Source organism: Dendropsophus ebraccatus, chromosome 7 (assembly GCF_027789765.1).
Source record: "Dendropsophus ebraccatus isolate aDenEbr1 chromosome 7, aDenEbr1.pat, whole genome shotgun sequence".
Classification (NCBI taxonomy): domain Eukaryota; kingdom Metazoa; phylum Chordata; class Amphibia; order Anura; family Hylidae; genus Dendropsophus; species Dendropsophus ebraccatus.
Window position 1 is genome coordinate 72,345,113 of NC_091460.1, and position 17,605 is coordinate 72,362,717.

At 37.2% G+C, this 17,605-nt stretch overlaps 1 protein-coding gene across 5 annotated transcripts in view; it reads right to left on the reverse strand.

Moving 5' to 3' along the window:
- Positions 1–17,605, reverse strand: part of TENM3 (teneurin transmembrane protein 3) — a 1,065,662-nt gene that overhangs the window by 812,426 nt on the left and 235,631 nt on the right. For 4 of the 5 annotated variants that reach the window (XM_069977777.1, XM_069977778.1, XM_069977779.1 and 1 more), the window contains exon 2: positions 10,705–10,769. The gene's annotated coding sequence lies outside the window, so the exon portion shown is untranslated. Of the gene's footprint in view, positions 1–10,704; positions 10,770–15,646; positions 15,691–17,605 lie in introns of all 5 variants that reach the window. The other variant, XM_069977775.1, reaches the window with a different exon arrangement.

The window sequence follows — 17,605 nt, forward strand, 5'->3', positions numbered from 1 at the left end:
TATTGTTGCAAAAACAAGTCTATATCCAGTATACGGCTGTATACAGTGTGTTGGATAATATAGCTGTTATCTTGTATCTAGATATTTGCGCAGTCTGCCTCCAGGGAAGGCGCTGACAAGCCCTTTATTTCTATTGTTGTAAAAACAATTCTATATCAAGTATACGGCTGTATACAGTGTGTGGGATAATATAGCTGTTATCTCGACTCTAGGGATTTGCACAGTCTGCGTCCAGGGAAGGTGCTGACCAGCCCTTTATTTCTATTGTTGTAAAAACAATTCTATATCCAGTATATGGCTGTATACAGTGTGTGGAATAATATAGCTGTTATCTTGTATCTAGATATTTGCGCAGTCTGCCTCCAGGGAAGGCGCTGACCAGCCCTTTATTTCTATTGTTGTAAAAACAATTCTATATCAAGTATACGACTGTATACAGTGTGTGGGATAATATAGCTGTTGTCTCGACTCTAGGGATTTTCACAGTCTGCGTCCAGGGAAGGTGCTGACCAGCCCTTTATTTCTATTGTTGTAAAAACAATTCTATATCCAGTATATGGCTGTATACAGTGTGTGGAATAATATAGCTGTTATCTCGCCTCTAGAGATTTGCGCAGTGTGCATCCAGTGAAGGCACTAACCAGCCATTTATTTCTATTGTTGTAAAAACAATTCTATATCAAGTATACGGCTATATACAGTGTGTGGGATAATATAGCTGTTATCTCGACTCTAGGGATTTTCACAGTCTGCGTCCAGGGAAGGTGCTGACCAGCCCTTTATTTCTATTGTTGTAAAAACAATTCTATATCCAGTATATGGCTGTATACAGTGTGTGGAATAATATAGCTGTTATCTCGCCTCTAGAGATTTGCGCAGTGTGCATCCAGTGAAGGCACTAACCAGCCTTTTATTTCTATTGTTGTAAAAACAATTCTATATCCAGTATATGGCTGTATACAGTGTGAAGGCAAGTACCGCTAGACCAAAAGGTACACTTGTACTTTACATTCATGTACCCAGGCATGCTTCCCCTGCTTTACCATATGCATTCCAGAGGTGTTGGCATCATTTTCTGAGGTTTCATTGGGCACTTGGTAACCTCCTAGTGGTCAAATCTTGATTTCCAAGTCCCAAGGATTTTTTTCCATAGACTATAATGGGATTCGATATTCGATCAAATAGTCGAATATCGGGAGCTATTTGAATCAAATCGAATTGAATATTTCACTATTCGCTCATCTCTGATTATTGTTATTATTATGTAGAATTTTTTTGCAGGGTGTGTTAACACCATATTCAGTATGTATGTCTGATATTGCAAGGTATGCAGGATCTATAGGTCTGACAAATGCAACTGTGTGCTATAATTACATCTACAATAATTTAACAAGTAGTGTATACAACTAATTAATCAGTTGTTATTATTATTATTATTTGCAAAAACGTAAGTTCAAGTTCACTAAAATTTCCAATACAGTTTAAAGAACAGTACACTAATGCTGGCCAGTAAGGCCAGATGTAAGCAAAACACTCCCAGCATATGTTTGGCCCAGGGAAGTCTATAAATACATCTGGAAATCTGCCTAGAATGTGCAGCAGACGTACACAGCTAACGTGGTGTGAACAAGTCTAGTGAATGTGGCAGTATCTAATGAATGAAGCTATGCTCTCACATGCCATAGTAAATGCTCAATAAGCATGTTATATTCAGCCCCAAATGCGACAGAAAAACTGTGTGTGAAATGAACGTCTAGATTTAGGGTACATATATTATATTCTTCTCATTTACCTAAGTAAATGGAATTAATATCCTTAACAGCATAATATCCTTGGCAATAAAAGGGTTAGAAGAACAAAGTTAGCGCCTCTCCTATTTATAGTACCCCCCCAAAAAAAAACAAAAAAAAAAAACAATGAGGCCTTTGTGTGCCTTGAGATGGATGGTGTTTCTAAGGGCCACAATAATGTATTAAGAATAATTTCACCGGGTGATGTGCTTGTGGGAAGATGAACAGAGGTTACTCTGACTCGACAAGCGTTGCCTGCTTAACGCATATGTTTCATTTACCCTGGAAGTGCGGTAATCACAGTTATGCAACATTACAAGCCCATTCTGGTGTGTCGGATTAAATTCTCTAACCCACACAAATGAGAAAGAACAAATGTCTGAGAGGACATGATACCGGCTGATAAAGAACAAGGCTTGGCAGGAATGTAAAAGGAGTTGATCTTGGACAGAAACCACAATAAACACTACTGAAAGGTCTACAGCTATATTATACACTTCTTTATTCTGGTACATTGTAACTGCACACTTCTGAGAACAAAACTATCTCTACACTAAGTTCATATCATCTATCTATCTATCTATCTATCTATCTATCTATCTATCTATCTGTTTTCTACCTATTATCTATCTATCTATCTATCTATCTATCTATCTATCTATCTATCTATCTGTCTTCTACCCATTATCTATCTATCTATCTATCTATCTATCTATCTATCTATCTGTCTGTCTTCTACCTATTATCTATCTATCTATCTATCTATCTATCTATCTATCTGTCTTCTACCTATTATCTATCTATCTATCTATCTATCTATCTATCTATCTATCTATTTCCTATTATCTATCTATCTATCTATCTATCTGTCTTCTACCTATTATCTATCTATCTATCTATCTATCTATTTCCTATTATCTTTCTATCTATCCATTTTCTATCTATCTATCTTCTACCTACTATATATCTATTTTCTATCTATCTCCTATCTATCTATCTATCTATCTATCTATCTAGATAAAAATAAAAATGACGCAGCACTCAATGAGGCAGGTGTAGCCAAGCGCGTGCCTGCGGTATCACCAGATCCCCCGATGTGGTATTCAGAGAAAAAGTATATTACTGCAGCACTCCAATAAAGTTGAATCAATCGGTGAAAATTTATTTCAAAGCATCACACAGTACAGCAGCGATGTTTCGGTCGTACAATTTTGCTTGAAAATGGTTGAAATTGTACGACCAAAACGTCGCTGCTGTACTGTGTGATGCTTTGAAATAAATTTTCACCGATTGATTCAACTTTATTGGAGTGCTGCAGTAATATACTTTTTCTCTTTTTTTATCTATCTATCTATCTATCTATCTATCTATCTATCTATCTATGTCCTATCTATCTATCTATCTATCTAATCTTCTACCTATTATCTATTTCCTATCAATCTATCTATCTATCTATCTATCTATCTCCTATCTATCTATCTATCTATCTATCTATCTATCTATCTATCTATTATCTATCTATCTATCTATCTATCTATCTATCTATCTATCTATCTCCTATCTATCTATCTATCTATCTATCTATCTATTATCTATCTATCTATTATCTATCTATCTATCTATCTATCTATCTCCTATCTATCTATCTATCTATCTATCTATCTCCTATCTATCTATCTATCTATCTATCTATCTATCTATCTATCTATTATCTATCTATTATCTATCTATCTATCTATCTATCTATCTATCTATCTATCTATCTTTGTCCTTTCTATTTATTAATTTATTTTAATGGAGCCTGTAAGGTCACAAACTTTTCATCTGGAAGATGCCTCAATGTGTTTGCTTCAATTATTTAAATCCTAACAAAAAGTGAACCAATTCTTATAACCTCCAAAGTCAAAGTCTAACAGGGTGGACAAAAACAAGTTGTTGTTGTTTTTTGTTTTTTTAATTATTAGGTAAAATGAAATTCTTTAATAAGTGTCCAGTGTGACACATGGCTTCTTCCTGATCTATTTATATTAAATTCCATCTAATCCACTCTTTTATCAGATTAGGACACAATCTCATGGCAACTGGTAAATTCTACAGCTTAGCAAGAATTTTACAGTACACTGATTAACTGGTCATGTGTATCAGTATTTTCTGTGCAGGAGTCATGGCAGTGCAAGACCAGGGCTATGTCTGACAGAAGCTGCCAACTATACTGGATACTATACTATATTTCTTTTATTGGATCATTCCTACGTGTAAGGGAGTTCTTATAGAATATAGGGAATTACTGAATGTACAATGAATTGATATTAAAGGAAGTTTGTTACTGAAAAGAATGTGCTCAAGCTGTAATAATAATAATAATAATAATAATAATAATAATAATAATAATAATAATAATATATTTTTACCTGCTAGTCCAATGGTGACTAGCTGAGGGGGGGTTTCCTGTGAGTTGACATATCATTAGGAAGAGGTGACCTGGGAACAAGTGATTGATGGGTTTGCTCCCAATGATGTTCTGCAGCAGCTTCTATGAATGCTGAGCACTTCTAAGAGAGCCCAGTAAGAACATGATTCACAGCATACATTGTCCCTCAATCCAACAATCTGGTGATTGACAGATCTGCTTATGCAGATGTTATGCAGCAGATGATAATGTTTCTGATTCAATAGTTCTTAGTACACATAGGTGATTTCTCTGTGTTCAGTCTATTCATGGTGTATATGTCTGCACTAGTGTACTTTCCAGTGTAAACGTGTGTGTGACACTGTATGGATATGTTCACAAAATGTCAAAGATAGATAAAAGGCGTCCGCTCTCTCTATTTAAAAAGAGGTCCGTTATTGACTTGATTTAGCTGCAATGCTTTGAAGTCAATAGGATGGTGGACTTCCAATGCACACAGTGTATAAAATGATGGACAGGAAAAAACACTGTGTTAACATAGCGTATATATATATATATATATATATATATATATATATATATATATAAAATGGGCATCTCTGTGTGTATCAGTGTTGTGTGTGAATGTGTATAGTATATGTGTTTGTGTGTGTATATACATGTTTTTTTATGTGTGTGTATGTGTGTCAGAGGATTGGAAAGAATGGTGCAACAAGGGGTGTGGAGACTTCTATCTGCAGTATAGCAGAAACATATGTATGTAGGTGACATAAATCATGTAATAGTTAGCATTATTTTTTAATATGATAACCTACGAGTGACCTATTCCAGTGTAAACTTAGGCCATGTGCAGACGCTGTAAGGGACCAGACGTTCTGTGACCCGGCTGGGTCACGGAACGGCAGGTCTCTGAAAAGATCATCCCGGTCAGTACTGCAGTACCGGCCAGATGATCTTAGGGCCACAGAGTTCTGATGCGGGTGCATCCATGCGTGCCTGCATCAGAACTTCCCGCTGCACACTATAGAGCGAACGGCCAGAACCGCTCACTCCACAGTGTGTACTGACAGGGTTTTCTACAGCCGCTAATAAATGAATAGCAGCCACAGAAAACTGACATCTCAGTTTTCTACGGCGCCACGAGGGATCCCAGCTGAAGTGTATACTAGGTGTATACACTCCGTCCGGGATTCCCTCAGAAGGCAGCACAACATGAGTTCCGTGGGAATGATGGCCGTTCTTACAACAGCCGTGATTCCCATGGAACTTACGTTGTGTGAACATAACCATATTGTATATATACTCTTTACATATACTGTACACCTGATGGAAGGCTTACATGTCTATATTACCAAACCTTGCCATGTCATTTTGTCAACACTGGACTCTTCTTGCCAAATTGTAGAAGGAATATTTTGTCACTTGCTTTTCCTCATTTTCTTACATGCTTTAGTTCAGTGACAGAGAAATAAAGTTACATATAGCATGTTTTACTGAAGTAAAGCCTTTGCTGTAAGGTTAGCCAGTAATTTCTGACATTTATACAGTCTTACTATTATAAACTGAGTGATGCATGTTAACTAGAAAAACTATTTATAATTATGCATTTTATGCCATGCTTCTTTTACATGCTCCTGCCCATTCCAGAGAGAGTTTGTTTCTTTATACTAATAGGCTGCATCTAGGTCCCTATGTCTTTTATGGATTAATAATAATAGACTTCTTTAACCATTAGAGGCGTCAACTCACATTTTATATCATTACTTTCTTCAGGACTATCCTGGAAATCTTTACATACTAAGTGATAATCTGTGCAAATGATATCTTTCACTAGAGCTGAGAAAAGCATAGGGAAATTTGCTTCATCAACTGAAACAAAAATATGCTACAAATATAAAAAGTATACGATTTCATTGATAAATTTACCGAAAATTGGGGATTACCGGGCAATTGCTGGTAAATTTATCAATGATTACAGTCTGTTACCATCATTACATTATGACTACTGGCCGCAATGATCGCTCACTTGAGAAACATACACGGCTATGTTCACACAATGTAAGTTGTGTATTAATCACGGCCGTTGTTGCCGATGTGCAACAACGGCCGTGATTTTTTTTTTTTACATTTTTTTTTTTATCTTTTCTTTCAAACAAGAACCACAACGGCTGTGATTAATACACAAGCTATGTGCAGTGCAGTTAAAGGGAATCCCATCCGGAAAGCATACACATAGGGGAAAATTTATGAAAGGGTGTAAATATACACCTAGGGCCACATGTATCATCCGGCGAATGGATGATTTTCGGCGGAAAGTGCCGATTTGCGTCTTTTTTTAGGCAAAAATGGCGGATTTGCGAATAAAATATTTGCAAATCGGCACTTTCCGCCGAGTACGCCAGGGGGCGGAAAGGGGGCGGAAAAGGGGCGGAGAGTGGGCGGAACGGAGGGCGCGGACTCAGAGTCCGCGCGATTTATCATCCGTTCCGCCAAAATGTACGCCGAAAACCTACCCCAGTCCTCAGCTGGCGTAGGTTTTCGGCGGTGCGCAACGGCGCGCACAGGATTTATGTAGAGGCAGTCCGCCTCTACATAAATCTCCATAGCGCCGGAGCTGCGGGGGCATTTTTACGTCCGGCGTAAAAAACGCCGGACTTAATAAATGCCTCCCCTAGTGTAAACTGCCCACAGCAGCCAATCACAGATCAGTTTTCAGCTCTGGTAAAATAAAAGAGGAGCTGTGATTGGATTCTGGGGGCTGTTTACACCAGGTGTATATTTACACCCTTTCATAAATCTCCCCCATGGTATACACTCCGTCCGGGAATGCTAGCGGTGTCGCAAAAAAACTGACATGTCAAGGTTTTTTTGCGCCCGCTATTTATTGAATAGTGGCCGCAAAAGACCGGTCAGTATTTAAATTGGAGACTACCTGAATACCTTGTGATAACTATAAACACATTTTAGAAGCCCCTAGACAGTTCCCAATGGCTCCATATTGAGTTCATAAGCAGTGTATGTATATATATATATATATATATATATAATATATATATATATACATATATATATATATATATATATATATATATATAATTTTTTTGAAATAAAGAGGCACACATATCTTAATAAATCTGGCTGAACCTAAGCCTGCAGCATGGCGGGTGCACAAAGCTACACCAGCTCCAGAGCAGGTGTAGATTTCTGCCATGGTTTATGCCTGTATGAAGGTGTAAACAATGATAAATCAGGTGCAGGAAGAGACCTACCTTGTCACACTAACCTGCCTGCCTAAACTGGGTGATTTGTGCAAAAATGAGCACCTTTTTTATAGTGTACACCAGGACACATAATGATAAATGTGCCCCTAAATCTGTACATGAATTTTTTCTAAGTATATGACCATCTAAGGATTTTCATAAACGTATGTACACATTGTTCTATTAACAACCATTGCTAGCTTGTTCCTATATTCCTAGTCACTCCTTAATAAGAACCAATTCTTCTTACTGATGCAACTTATTTCCTCACAATCTCTTGGTATGTACTGTATAACACTATGCTTTTTTGTGTTACTTCCCTCCATTATTTAGGACGTCATATTTCTCTGATCTTATGATTAGTTCATTAGTGTAGACATAACATACGCTTCTAACTAAAAACATACGTTGGCTGTATTTTGTTTCGCGGTTTTCTTTTTTTTTAATATAAAATCCATATGATTTAGATAATTGTGGAGCACATCCTCTGTCTGAGCTTTATTAGGGCATCAATCCTTCCAATTTCATTCTAAAATGCACACTTTTGTGTTAATGAACTCTCTTTAACAAGTCTTCTTTATGTTTCAAGGGGTGATTTACACCTTTGTTTTATATGATGTCACATTTCAGATATATCTTTGGTTTTAATTTGGACTTTTGGGGATTGCACACAATATCTGCCTGTCACTTCCTTCATTATGTTATTAAACTTTGTAGGAAATGGTGCACACTTATTTATGTTGCAGTAATGCAAAACGTCAAAGAATGGGAAGGCATACATTAGGACGGATTGCCAGATGTAAAGCGTAAATACTGAGGAAACAGCAACCCTGGCTACACTTTATGATCTCTGGGGCCTATGTATTAAGAGAATTTGTCATTGCTCAGAAATTGTTCTAGTTTTACCGGCGAAAAGGAATCACTTGTTTGTATTCATGAATATTATTAAGTAGCTTATTCTATAAAAGAAAAATACATTTAAATGGGTTATACATAAGGGCATGTTTCTCAATATACTATGCCTATTCTATCTTAGGGTCTATTTTTCTTTACTAAGCACCTTGCAACATTCTTGTAAGCATTGGTATGATTGACAGTAAAGATCTGTTTTGTAAAGGTAAATGTACTGAACTCCTACCAGTCACATAAATGATCCAATATATACCTAAAGGGATTATCCAGCCTTTAAGGGTAGCTTCACACACACACACTGTATCACAGCGGATTTTCTGCTGCGAATCCACAGCAGATCCACAGCGGATCCGCAGCAGATCCACAGCTGATTTGATCTAAATAACTGAACACAGCATCAAATCTGCACCATCAAATCTGTTGTGGATCTGCTCCGGATCCGGTGCACTTGTTCCACCAAACGTATAGCAATGCAAGTACAAGCTGTGGCCCCTTTACAACAGCTGGTTGATGAGGGTGGCCAGGAGTTGGATCCCTATTGATGGCCTGTCCTATTCAGTGGATGAGCCATCAATATTGGATAAAACATTTATTACAGGCATGGGGAACCTTCGGCCCTCCAGCTGTTGAAAAACTATGAACCACATTCAACTCCAAAAAGGAAAGATTTTAAAAGTAGGCAAGAAAAAATAATAAATTGCCATTGTCCTGATATATATATATATATATATATATATATATATATATATATATGTTAGTGTGAAATTTTATATGGGTAGTATACAAAAAAAAAACTTATATTGATTGGTGGTTACAGTGTTTTGCAATAATGTAAATTGCGGTGTGGGCATAACTTAGTACTCTTATAGAAAGTCACACAGCAGGGGGTCATGAGACACATGTGGTTGGGGACCAACTGCATTAACATGTTAAATAAAAATATAGATGTACTTTAAATTCGTATACATTGCTCAATTTAGTCTTCATTGATATGCTGGTGATGTCACGTCTTATGACTTTGAACAAATCCCACTTTCCAAGTACTGACTACACTTGTTATACATAAAACTCTAGTCTCAAATATAACAATTTCAGATTACATTTTGTAGTGCTTTGAACTTATTTTTCTATTACTTGTATAGCTTTATGACATAATTAGAAATAGAAATAAAGTGTAAGTATATGATTTTTCTATTGCAATCTAAATTAGTGTATCAGCAACTTGTATAAGCAAGAAAAAAAAATTATATATACAGTGGTACCTTGGATTACGAGCATAATTCGTTCCGGGGCCATGCTTGTAATCCAAATCCACTCTCAAACCAAAGCAGATTTTCCCATAAGAAATCATAGAAATGCAGGCAATTGGTTCCACACCCCAAAAATAACTTCAACACTATATAAAAATGTTCTCATGCTGGAGTACCTATATAAAAAGTTTTCTAATGCTGGGGTACCCTTTAAGATGGATTTTTAGCAATGATGAGAGTAGATGAAGGATCCTGATAAATAGAGAAACAGGCATGTTGGACTAATAAGATATATTACAAAGTTTCTTATTTCCACTTGTACTATTGATTTATGCAAAGTTTGTTGAAAGGTTACTGACCCATTCACATGAAAACGTTAAACCTTTATAGCTAGATATAGCAATCAATACCCCCTGCTAGAGTTGGATAGAAAATAATTTTATTCCATTCTCACCTATACTCAACATGTGCAGAACAAGCAAAACATTCTTGTTATTATTGCAAACACAGAACATTTCATCACTATAGTCTAATAGGTTTTTATGTGAATCAACAGATAAGATACAGCCACTTGTAGAAAGCGATTGACTGTAAAGTCACCACCAAATGGGATTGTTTTCTTCTGGATCTATGGAGCCCATTACTGCATCAGTACCTGGGCCCACTTGGTGATCCTCTGTAACTATGTTGGTCCAAGTCCAACTTGTCAAGTACAGGTGATTGGAAAGGGTTATGGCTTCTTCTTCTTTCTTTCTTTTTTTTTTTTAAACTGTGACTTACATACAGTGTGTTATTGAATAGAGTAAAATATATAGGTAATGGTATGATATATATAGTAATGGTTGAATGGTACATTAATAAGTTGGGCTGCTGTAGGAATGCTAATATGAAATGAATAATAAAGTCCCAATACCTAAGGTAATATGTGTACTATTTACCTGGGGCATAATAATAATCACATTTTTTTTTAATAAAGAAAGATGAAGGAAAAGTAAGCACATAAAGGCAACATGCAGTTCTCCATTTATTCCATTTGTTTTGGTTGCTGCACAAGTAAGAAGCTTGTCAGGCAGATTCCTTACCTTTGATGCAGGTTGTTTCCAGTGATGGTTTACACAGTCATGGAAATTAAATCATCACTTTGATTCTAAGAAAAGAGAAGACAGAGGACATTTTAGCATAAATCTTACTTGATATTCATGCAAATGATATAATATCAGTGTTAAAATAATCATTGAGGGTTTAAATGGTAAAGATATATTTGACATAGAGTTGTCTCAGTTCTGTTTTATCCTTAAATAGGAGTAACTTGAAGATCTTTAGCCGTAATGCAAAATCTGCAACCCACACACCTAACAGTATTAGCATTATTATTAGTGGTATAGTACCAACATATTCCACAGCTCTGTACAAAAAATTACCACCCAATTACAACTCCATGCAAAATTGTCCTTGTTCCATTTCCCACCCTGAACCCTAGACCCCAGCTTTACCCATATACCATTTTAGTTACTGGTGTCTTCTATGTGGAAGAGTGGCCTTTGGGTCCCCCCTGAGGTAAGGTAATCATGTATGACAGCTATCTATGCACCTATACATTTGCCTGTTATGGGAGAAGGTTTCTTCTGTGATCCCTGGATAAAATATCTTCAGATAATCTATCCATCTATCTATCTATCTATCTATCTATCTATCTATCTATCTATCTATCTATCTATCTCTAACTAGGCTCTAATCCTCCAGTCTTGCATATTCTCCATGGCACCTATAGTTGTCTGGTTGGAAACAATTAACAGATTTTGGAATATACTTATTTTATTGCCTCTTAATTTCAAGACCTCTGTAGTGAATTAGGGCAAGTCAACTGACTCCCATGGCCAATCACCTACCATGATATCCCCTTGGGCAGAATAGTAGCACCCATGAAGGAACAACAGGAGTTTATATGGAATGCAATAGAGACAATAAACTATCTATATTCATGATCACCATCAATTAAGTTCACATTTTAAGCCCATATGTTGATAAAACAAAATCCTTAAAGTGTCACTGTCGTGATTTTTTTTTTTTTTTTTGCAGAAATCAATAGTCCAGGAGATTTTAAGAAACTTTGTAATTAGGTTTATTAGCCAAAAAATGTATTTTTATCATGAAAAAGCAGTTTGAAGCTCTCCCCCTGTCTTCATTGTTCTCCTATGGAGAGAGCTAAAGAAAAGACCAAAACAGGACAACAAAGAGTTAATCTACAAATACCTCACCCGTTATCTCCTGGGATAGTCAGCACTGACCTCTCTGAGCTCTGATTACAGCTGTCACCCAGCTCCATGCCTGTAATCCTCTGTTATCTGCTTTCTGCTGTTGGCTAACTCCCTCCTCCCCCCTCCCCTCTCCCTAGAACAGACAAGTCACAATTTCCTGATTTTTTGCAGTGGATGGAAAAGAGGAAGGAGGGGGGGACCTGGGAAAAGGCTTTTTACATGCAGATAATGGCAGATTTGGCTAATAAACCCAACTACAAAGTTTGTTAAAATCGCCTGGACTATTGATTTCTGCAAAAAAAATAAATAAATACGACAGTGACTCTTTAAATATTGTCAAAGATATGTGTTGGTGCCTCTTAAAACTCTTACTAATTTAAACAATGAGCTATATTTAATAAAATGTTTCAAGGCTTATGGTTAATGTCTTTATCACAAATTCCTTTGTGTGTCGACAAATACAAGCTGCTTACTCCTTAACCATTACTTAACTACATGTTACCGTTTGTTACCTTTTTTTGGGTGGGGAGGAGGAGGGGGAGGGGGGAGATAGAATTTCTGTGTTTTACACACCAGTGTAAAGTAAAAGAAAGCTGGTGTTTGCTGTTGATTTATTGGATGATTCAAAAGGCATACACTTTAATTTGGCACATTATTGGGCTGTTCATGCATCATTGAACTGAAGTCTATGGCAGTTTTGTGGATTTTTGTGGATTTTTAAAATAGCCCTGTCTTTTAAAGTCATGAGGATGAAGGGAAGGTGGAGTAAAGGGACATTCCGGCTCCGGGCTCTAAATGGCCTGGGGGATGCTTCCTTGACAAAAAAAAAAAAAAAAAAAAAAAAAAATTGATACAGTTTCACAACACAAAGTACAAATAGTCCATGCGCGCTGAATAGTCATCATGAACTTTTTATATGATGTGATTCTGTTCCAAAAATAATAACACTATGGGGTATTCCCATCAAAGAAGGTTATGGCATATCTAAAGAACAAAGGGACTATTCCTACACACCTGCTGAGCAGAGCATTACAGAACAGGCCAATTTAGTGCACATACTGTAGGCTAAGCCATGGAGCAATAGCCTACATTTGTGTTCTGTCAGTTAGATTTTACAATGTGGTGAACAGGATTTCCAAAAATACTGCTGACACGGAGCAGCAGATACCCTGTGATTTTAGGGCACCATATAGCTCTGTAGTGCACTTGCCTCAATTATTCCTCATTGGCTTTAACTGTTTCTTCAACTATTCTATGAATACATTTACATGCATTTTTTGCTTCAGTTTTTGCTGCCTGTTCTACTGGTATTTGGGAACAAACCTTACAACTGCAATTATGAGAAAAACTATGGGGGAGATTTATCAAACTTGGTGTAAAGTGAAACTGGCTCAGTTGCCCCTAGCAACCAATCAGATTCCACCTTTCATTCCTCACAGACTCTTTGAAAAATGAAAGGTGGAATCTGATTGGTTGCTAGGGGCAACTGAGCCAGTTTCACTTTACACCATGTTTGATAAATCTCACCCTATGTACTGTGTTAGACAGTAGATAGAAAACTCTTGTCAAAATGAAAAATCCAGGGAGGACAAGGGGGTGCGGGAACATAATAAACAATTTATACCTATCTGTCCCAGTGCCTCTGCAGCGCTGCATCACTGCTCACAGACCCCCACAAGCCTCCTGCAGCTCCTGCTCTTGTAACATCATGAATGTTCAGGCTTTGCCCACTTAGCCAGTCAGTGACTGGGGAGGGACACTGTAGCAGTCACTGACTAACTGAGTGGGCCCTTCCTCCTAGGTTGTGATGACACCAGAACCTGTAAGAAACTGGGACCCGGCAGCAATCAGTGAGTTTGTGATGCTGCACTGCGGAAGGGGGGAGGGGGTTGGGTAAATATAGATCCTTTATTACATTCCTGCACCATTTTGGCAAGATTTCTCCTTCAGGCTATGTTCACACACCGGAACAGACCAGCCGTTCCTTCAGTACTGGCCGGGTGATCATTCCAGAGTTCTGATGCGGGCGAGTTCTGAGCTGGAGCCGCTCTCTTCATTGTGTGAACTGACATTGTTTCCTAAGGCTGCAATTCACTGAATTGCGGCCGCAGAAAACTGACATGTCAGTTCTTTGCGGCGCCGCGAGGGATCCCGGCCGGAGCATACACTATGTGTATACGCTCCGGCCGGGATCCCATAGAAGAACATGAGGCTACTCGACACGTACAAAATACGGCCCTTGTTGATAGAAAATTGCAAGCTTTTGGGATAACATCAGCAGATTGGACTGTATTTCAGCTCCTACACAGCCTGATCTTTATTTCTGCAACAGAATCTGATGCATGTGAATCCACCCATAATGTAATATAAAAGTAGAAGACAATACTGTTTACCAAAATCAATATGAGTAAAAAAGCACAATATTTCATTGTTCCATGAACAAACACTTCATGAAGTTTTAAATAATTTACATTGAAAATTTCTCTTTATTTACATTCTGAATAACTCTAAAAGCATTATTATTTATTCTTATTGCTATGACATTGTAAGTCAATTACATATCCAATCTATTAAAAAAAGAGTATACCTATGCTACAACTTGAAAGGAGCATATTCATTTTTCTGTGTCCCAGACTGTGGCCTCCTTTCAACAGACTGACAGCAAAAGTAAATCTATTCGATTTGAGTGAAAAATTAACACTGTGTCATTGCTCAGATATGAGGAAAATGAAACCTTGTGTTAATAAATGCCATTTAGAAGAACAAAGATTCTGAAATAACTCATGTGTGTATAGAGCAAGTTGACTTAACCTTTCCCTTCATTCACAGCCAGCTGTATGTTCTGTAGTTGCAATTAAACTTTTTTGTGGATAAAGATGATATTTTAGAGAAACCCCTGCACAGTATATAGTGAATTATTGGTTGTTTTTATGTTTTATTTTTTTTGCTAGTTAAAATCTTACAAAGCACAACCAATATGCATACCGGTCCTGTCCATAAGGTGTTTTCTAAAGGGCTTGTAATATATCAGATGTTAATTAAAAACAAATTACAATTACTCCTATGCAGATTTCCTCTCCTTCAAGGACAAATAAATATGGCTTACACAGGAGATCAGATTTAGGGCTAATTCATAAAATACAGTCTGTTAGAATGTTATAATAAAGTCAGAAGGAATATATTACCTATAGAGTTATGTACTGAACCAAAAAATACTGACATATATTATTATCGAGCATCCATTTTGGCTTAGTTGCTTTTAACCCCTTCACCCCAGTATTATGTATATATATATATATATATATATATATATATATATATGTTCCTGTTGCCGATGCCCCAAGCAGTTGGACTGTTGTGAAGGAGTTTTAATGTATGTGTGGCTGCTTCAACGTGATCAGCCCTGCACACAGTGTCGCAGAAGACTGAGATAATGAAGTGCTTCATGATCACGGCTGCCTGTCATTAACCCCTTAATCACTATAGTGATCTATAGTGATCGCAGTGATAAAGAAAGTCAGGAACAGTGATCTTCTCAAACAGTCTGCCCTCAGGCAGACTCTATGTGCAGATTGCTGATAATACTGATCAATGCTGTGCAGTGGCATAGCATTTATCAGTGCATGCAATCTAATGGTTGCATATATTAGTCCCTTAGGGGACTTATAATGTGTAAAAAAAAACTGCTCCCCAATAATAGTTTAAATCCCCCTTTACCAATACACAAAAAAATATCAAAAGTAAATAACCATATTTGGTATTTTACCATGTGGAATTGTCTGATCCATCAAAATATAACAATATTGTTCCCTGTAAACAAAAAGAAGGGAAAAAAACATCAGGATTGCAGAAAAAAAAATTAATAAAAGCTATCAAAATTTTTCCTTTTCAACAATAATGTACCACTATACCACTAACAAAATCACAAAAACTATAGATCTTGGCACAAAATGGCTGCCTACCAGCCCTTAGGTGGAAAAATAAAAGTGTTATTGCTCTTAGAAGTTGAGGAGAAACACTGCTTCAATGTGACCTTCCGTGCATCAGTGACCTTTCCTCATGAAGGGTTTAACAGCATTTAGATGTATGCTGTACAGCTGGCACATGGTCCATATGTACTGGGGCTGATTTTTTTAAGCATGCTCTGTGACCTGTGCTTAAAAGTCTGTTGCCTTTCATTGTAATCCTGCTTGTGAAATAAATGGGATGACTATTATTTCTACCCTGACAGAATGTACTATCCTATTATGAAGCTAAGGTGGAGCCTAATCCGAGTGGAGAGTACACAGTTATCTATATTTATTTATTTTTGGATGATAGAGAATTTATAAAAATGACACATTCATCTTAGGATCTGAGGGTCAAATGTTCATACATATGGAAAATTCAAATATCAAAATATTTTTTACATATGGAAAAGCTGAAACTGTGTTTCACTTCTAACCCCTTAGCGACCCATGACGTATCTGATACGTCATGGTGCCGCAGGGGGTGTTCAGAGCGGGGCGGTGCCTCTATTAGCCGGCACGGGTCCCGTTGCCACGTCGGCTAATTAAGCCTCTAAGTGCAGCTGTCAAACCTGACAGCTGCACTTAGAGGCTTAGATCCACACATCCCTGGTGTCTAGTGGGACGGATCTCCCCTTCCCTCGATGCGATCGCGGGGGGGAGATCCGTTCTTCTGCCCGTGCCGGGCCTCAGCGTCGGAATGACGCTGATCCCGGCTCGGCAATAGATTGCTATGGCCTGCAGCAGGCCATAGCAATCTATGACCGATATGATCGATCTTTGCTGTGTATATACACAGCATTGATCTCTATGAGAGATCATTGCTGTTTATATACAAGTCCCCCAGGGGGACTTCTAGTTAAAGTAAAAATAAAAGTAAAAATGTTTTTTTTATTTATAAAAAAATCCCCTCCCCTATTAAAAGTCCAAATCACCCCCCTTTTCCCATTTTATAAATATTAATAAATAAACAAATAAACAAACATGTTTGGTATCGCTGCACGCGTAATCGCCCAAACTATTTATTAATCACATTACTGATCTCGCACGGTAAACGGCGTAAGCGCAAAAAAATTCCAAAATGCAAAATTGCGTATTTTTGGTCGCATCAAATTTAGAAAAAAATGTAATAAAAAGTGATCAAAAAGTCGTATTTGCGCAATCAAGGTACTGATAGAAAGAACGCATCATGGCACAAAAAATGACACCTCACACAGATGCATAGACCAAATGATAAAAGCGCTGTAAGCATGGGAAGAGTGATTTTAAGGAACATATATCTGTTAACAATGGTTTGAATTTTTTACAGGCCATCAGATAATATAAAAGTTATACATGTTACATATCGTTGTAATTGTAACGACTTGAGGAACATGCATAACAAGTCAGTTTTACCATAGGGCGAATGGCGTAAATGCAAAACTCCCTGAAATCAAAACAAATTCCTTTTTTATTTTAATTTGACAGCGCAAATGATTTTTTTCCGGTTTCGCAGCATATGTTATGGAAAAATAATGTCTGTCATTGCAAAGTACAATTGGTTTCGCAAAAAATAAGTGCTCATATACATCTCTAGGTGAAAAAATGCAAGCGCTATGGACTTTTAAACATAAAGTGGAAAAAGCAAAAGTGCAAAAACAAAAATTGGCTTTGACCTTAACCCTTAGGGGACACAGCCAGTTTTCATTTTTGCGTTTTCGTTTTTCCCTCCTCGTGTA